This window comes from Limulus polyphemus, unplaced genomic scaffold (genome assembly GCF_000517525.1).
Source record: "Limulus polyphemus unplaced genomic scaffold, Limulus_polyphemus-2.1.2 Scaffold149, whole genome shotgun sequence".
Taxonomy (NCBI): Eukaryota; Metazoa; Arthropoda; class Merostomata; order Xiphosura; family Limulidae; genus Limulus; species Limulus polyphemus.
Genome location: NW_013665759.1, coordinates 292,921 through 299,241, shown reverse-complemented (window position 1 = coordinate 299,241; position 6,321 = coordinate 292,921). Strand labels below are relative to the sequence as shown.

Sequence of the window (6,321 nt, the reverse complement as noted above, 5' to 3'; positions counted from 1 at the left end):
TAATAAAGGTAAACGTAGTCTTTCGGGTCCGTAACGGACGGAGTGTACGGGTACGTAGCACGTAGTATATATGTATAGTGTGTGTGTGTGTGTGTGTGTAGTGTGTGTGTGTGTGTGTGTGCGCGCGCACGAATACGTACATGTATATATAATTGCGGTGGGGGCATTTCCCGAAGGACCCGAGTACATTCGTGACACCCGTTGAAGCAATATTTTCAGCAAGAAACTATTTCTTTCACTTCTTTATTTGCAATAAATGTGACTACAGAAAACTTTTATGCTTAAGATCTATTTTTTCAAATAACAAATTGGGATGGAAATAACAGATATCTCGGGGTGGTTGTTATTAAAACTTTCTATTAAATCATTAGGTTGGGGTCCTCAGGGATGGTGCCTATATTCTTGGGGGGGGGGAGGTTAAAAATTTAAGAACGCTTGCTAGTGAGAATGCAAAATTCACTTCCAAATTTCATGCTTGCTTGTTTCTCTTGAGTTATGCTATGGAGAAAGTGGTAATGATAACTAATATATTGAGAAGATAACAATGTACTGGTTGATAGCTTTATTACAGTACATGTCAAGTCCAATTCCCAGCTCTTAGGATTTCAGCCTTCAACATTACAGCCCAATTTGACTCGCACACGAGTCAGTGAATCCAAGCCTTCCGTAGGAAATCATATCAAGTCTGAACGCATAAACAGTAGGGGATTGAAGTTAGCTCACGAGAGGCTATCGCGAAGGAAGTCAAGCAGAAACCCGATTTTAGAAAATGAAACAAAACAAGAGGGGGTCATCTACTTGATAACAATCAAGACATATACGGAAGAAGATCAAAGCCCTGTCATCATTTGGGTTAGAAGCTTCACAAGCGTCTTATTTTTAGCATATGAAGTCAATAATGAGCATTTTCACAAACGCCAACCGTTGCAAATTCAACTGAAAATAAAACGTTCTTTCCATATTTTGTCATTCGTATATGTATGTATATGTGTGTTGACCGTAAGGACCCAAAACAAAATTAAACCGCTGAAAACTGATTACCAATTTACTAACATAATTCCATCAAAAGTCAGGCTTAGTAGTGTTTTGACTGTAACCTTTTTATTTCCCAATATAAGACTCAAATACTAAACTAAGTTCATTTTGGAAAATATATTTCATATATATATTTGCAATTTTTAGCGTTTAACTTAATGCAGTTGTTGTGGCATCTAAAAAATGTAAATTGACGTATGTAAAGTTGTTATTGCGAGAAAGAAACAATTGATTTTTTAATTTTCCATTACTGTTTTTATCCTTTGATGATAAACACCCAAAGCACCAAAGCGTTTACGTGGGTAATTCTTTTCCATAAACACAAATACCGAGCTTAAATCATCCTCGCTCTTACACTTAGATATACGAAAACAACCCCTATACCAGTTCTTTTTTCTTTCTTTTTTTTTTTTTAATGCAGAAATATATACAAAACCACTTTATAATACCAAAACGGTCCCTAAATTATTATGTCAAAACCAAGACGTTTCAGATAATTTCCGTCAGTGGGCCTACTACATGCTTCAATGTACAAAATACCAATTATGCTGAGGCTGTTATAAATTTCCGTGAAAGTTGAGCCATGGGTATTTCGTTTCAATCTGATCAAAAAAATCTCCAAAAAAATATAATAATATATATATTTCAAAATTTTTCATATTTCATATTGCTTATAATAAACACATCAGTATTGTTATGACTTATTTGGATAAGTCAAAAACATGGTTTTCCTACATTTAAAAAGGCAAAGCCTTCAAGACATGAATTTAAAAAAAACAAAAAAATTGGAGATTGCTGATATTCTAACTAACATCAGATTGGAGGTTCCTTATGCCAAAAAGCATCGTGTTCCAAATAACCATAACAACATTTTATATATAAAACTGTGTAAGAAATTATGCGTAGTGGTTGTTGAAAAAGATAAAAAGAAGTATGTTATAGGTTAAACCACTAAAAAGTTAATATATATATTTAATATTTATATTAACTCCTTAGTGGTTTGACCCATAACATACCTCTTTTTAACATTTTACGTGTGTCTCCTATTCATCCTATGCTGTGACACTTTCTACTTAAGATAAAAGACTACGTTTTCGTAAGACATGCGACACAAACAACACAACAGCTACAACATGCGTTATACGTTGACACTTAGCAAGATTAATTTTCAAAGGAACCATAAAATTTGAAAGGTAAATTTCGATTGCCACACTAACAGGTTAAGACATCAGTGGAAAAATTTTACCTCAATATTTGTTCGACAAACTATGTATTAATGTTCATGGTAAATCACTCATATAGATACTAACGGTATTGTTCTCCAGCTGGCTACAAACACGTCATTTTTCTGCAACATAATCAACCCATACATTCCTAGCATATCATTCTTAACAGGCCCCTCACGAGCCAGTGGGGGAATACTTTTGTTGGAAAAAAACTACCCAATCCGGTTTTTTCTTAATTAGAACTGAATATTTTATTGACTAAAAAGAAGGCACTTCCCGCACTTTTTTAGCGTTGGGGCTGCGAAAAGTGATTTGAAGTGGTAAGATGACTGAAATCCGTCGGCGCATCACGAGCTTAACGGCCAAGAACAAGAAGCATGGAAGTTTCCAAATGACACGCAGAGGTATTCAGAAACCCTTTAGAAATACCTTTGCAGATATTGTTCAGCAAGCAATATTATGCCAGTAGCTGCTTTCACAGTGTTCCTGTCTGTTCATCCTACTGCTGACTATCGTGATGCGTCGACCTTCCCTACCGAATCGCAGGTGAAATCATTTGTATCTCAGGTGAAAGATAAAGATAAAAAGGTGATAGCAGAAGCATAAAAAGTTGCTTAATTAATGTTGCTGTGACTGTGGCTTTATTGATATATACTGAATTTACTCCCAGCGCCTAGACCTTAGCACTAATTGGTATGAAGACTTGAGGATGCTGTATTTCACTTAAAAATTATCAATTAATAAACAAACAAAATTTTGGCTCGAAAATATATGTCCAAAACCACCCTCTTTGGGAATTTCCGGATTGAGCTTACTTTTAATATTCAACAAATTGTAGCATAAAGACGCACACTCCTTCGCTCCTGAGGGACGTGTTAAAAACAACACACACACACACACACACACGAACATATAGATAGACAGACAGACACATACACGCACAATTCATGTCAAATTGTACTTCTTGTAACTTAACCGTGTTTATCCAAAGTTATTAAAACCGGCAAAATGAGTTAAAATGTCTTGATTCCATTTTAAAAAGTCAATGTTCGAAACAGGAACTAAAATGTCTGAATATTATCGTTCAGCGCAAACCCTCGAAGCTTCTGATTTTTAGAGCAGTGATGAAAAACATTCAGAAATCACATATTCTGCAATACACCTTTTGTGTCATACATTTTTCTTTTTTTTAGTGAATGATGACAATTCAAGTTTACGTCATTTCCGCTCCACTGCAGAATAGGCAGTAATACAACGGTTTTTACGAGTTTTATTAGCACTAGCTTCGTAAAAAGGAGATATAAGGATAATACTACAGCTTTAATAAAAAATCATATAGTATTTTCGTTTGAACGCGACCAGAAGATCAGAACGGTATTTAGTATTTACGAGTTCAGAACATCATATTTCTACTCTTCCGTAATAAACCTATGTTCGAAAATGACATAAATGCGAACCCTTCCACCAATATTTTTCTATGAACATTCCTATCTCTCACATTCCTAACTCTTAAAAAGTCATTTATTTCACCGAATAATGAATGGGTATATGCGCAATCCTTAGTTTAAAACCTAGTCAATAAACATAGATATAAAATTATTGAGATATAAATAACTTGCACTACAAAATACAATACTTTTGTAAGTCCGGTTTTGATAAAATTATACTTTTGACGATAATGTATATCTTACAAATATATCTATATATAGGTAACCTATCTTTAGTAATCTATCATCTTTTACGAAGATTTCAAATACTAGAAGAGGAGTTTTTGTATCATAGTACGTAATCTTTAACCTTTATAAATAGGAATTACTTGATAAGAAAAATTTAAAACACATTTTCAGAAAATATTAATGTGAACGGTTTTTCAAGTTTTAAAAAATAAGAACATCCCAATTTAACGTTGTTGAAACTTTTTTTAAAGCTCCTGGTTCGTCGACTAAAGTTTTTATAGTTGTCAAAGGATTCAGATACTTATTGAACAATATTTACTTAATATTTTATTCAAGAAGTGCATTATGGCTACTCGTATGTTGCAAGTTCCACAATTTAATGTGAATAAATTTTATCTTCTGTTAGACATTAAAACATTATCTTCTAGTTTTACACTAACTTCATTAAAAAAATTACTCATGAAACTGAAGTAACATGTAATAGAAATATCAAACATTTTACTGACTGTTCCTAGTTTCTTCAAAGACTCTTGATTACTAATCATAACGATGACGTTAATAAACACGCATATACTCTGTTCGAATTAACTCCTTCTGCCTTATCTAATTATCTTTAACGTTCTCTATTAAGCTGACGTTAACGTTCAGAAAAATTTTTAATTTACATCATCTATCAGAAAGACTACAATAATGTCACCTATGAGTAAAACTTGTGGCATTATAATGAATGAATAATGCATCAATGTTTCTATTCTGCAACAATAAAATTATTTTTGAAATTTGACACATGAAACAATTCGCAAAATACAAAATGGCAAGTTTGTATCATTATACTAAACCTTTAGCTGTCCTAAATAAGAAATCAGGTTCAAAAATAGGTACAGACTTATTGGAGTCCACAGGTAAAGTTATGTTAATAAAAAATAAAGAAACGGAGAAACCATTTGTCAAGTCTGAAGACAAAATACCAAAGGGAAAAGTTACTCGAAACTAGCAAACACAACAAATTGCAACTGCGTCGATTGCGTTGTTCGCACAAGAGATAAAATGACGTTTACATCAACGCAATAAAAAAATAGCTAATTTTCAAAACTACGTTTTTGTTTATTTAATTTATGCGAAAAATACTCGAGAGCTATTTGCGCTAGCCGTCCCTAAATTTGAAGTGATAGACTTATCGAAAGCTAGTCAACACCAACTGTCGTAAACTCTTAAGTCACTCTCTAGCAACGAAAAATGGGATGACCCTCACATTATAATGTCCTAACAGCTGAAAGGACGAATATGTTCGGCGACGGATTTCGATCCCAAAACCCGCAGATTGCTAATCAAGCGCCCTAACCATCAGCAATGCCAGGCCTAAAAACAATAAATAACCTCAGGAAGCAACGAATATATGAATGTTCACAAGAATACTCCAATGAGTGACAGTTTTGATGCAAACTTATCAAACACAAACACCTATATACATTTTTATAAATCAACATTTACATGCAAATGTAAACACCTTGAAAAATTCAAACACAACTTTAAATATATTGACCGCTAGGATTATACCCATTCTTCAAAATATAGAATCCGTTTAGTTAAATAAACTTGGAAATTACATAACTAATATTTGATTCTGCTCGGTATTTAAATGTGTGTATTAAATATTGCGTATGCCCTGTATTGCTAACAGTATCCGAGATATCATAGCTTGTAATAGACTTAAATAGCATCTACATTCTCCAACTCAAATGATTAGTTAAGAGGTCACTCAATAAATAAAATTTATAATTAAACTATCATGAAATATACAGTATGAGAGTAAAAAACTTTAACTGAAAAATCCGGCCAAGAAATAACTATTTCTAAATAAATAAAACTAAATGATAGTTTTAAAAGTCCATAACACTTACAAAAATTCTCACGTAGAACATCAGTAAAAAAAAAAAAAGTGTGAAGAACAAAAGTACAAAAAATATATAATATTTACATGTATTCAATGAATTTAAATCTTCCATCTTTTAAAATACACATTAAAGAAAACTTTAAATCAATTTATACAAAAAACATACACGTTTAATAATTTCCTACTTTTTGCTTTTACAAAGCTAAAAAGGTACAGCCATAAAATAAGAATATTAAAAGAGAGAGAGACAATAGAAGCTCACGAGCTCTGTATTTAACATATGGTTTCTAACATGTTAATAATGCAAGTTCGTCAATAAGCGAAAATTCGCTATCACCAATAAAAAGTTCATTACAGTCAGTACAGGATAAAAACTAAAAATATCTTGGATTACTATAAAATTCAGAACTTACATTACAAACATCTGTACACGATCGTTCAATCTGTAAACCTAGTTGCATATAACCTTTTTACACAGAGGAAACAATTC

The 6,321-nt window shown here is 32.6% G+C and overlaps 1 protein-coding gene across 12 annotated transcripts in view; it reads right to left on the bottom strand.

Moving 5' to 3' along the window:
- Positions 1-6,321, bottom strand: part of LOC106475719 (CUGBP Elav-like family member 2) — a 446,359-nt gene that overhangs the window by 317,611 nt on the left and 122,427 nt on the right. The window lies entirely within an intron of this gene.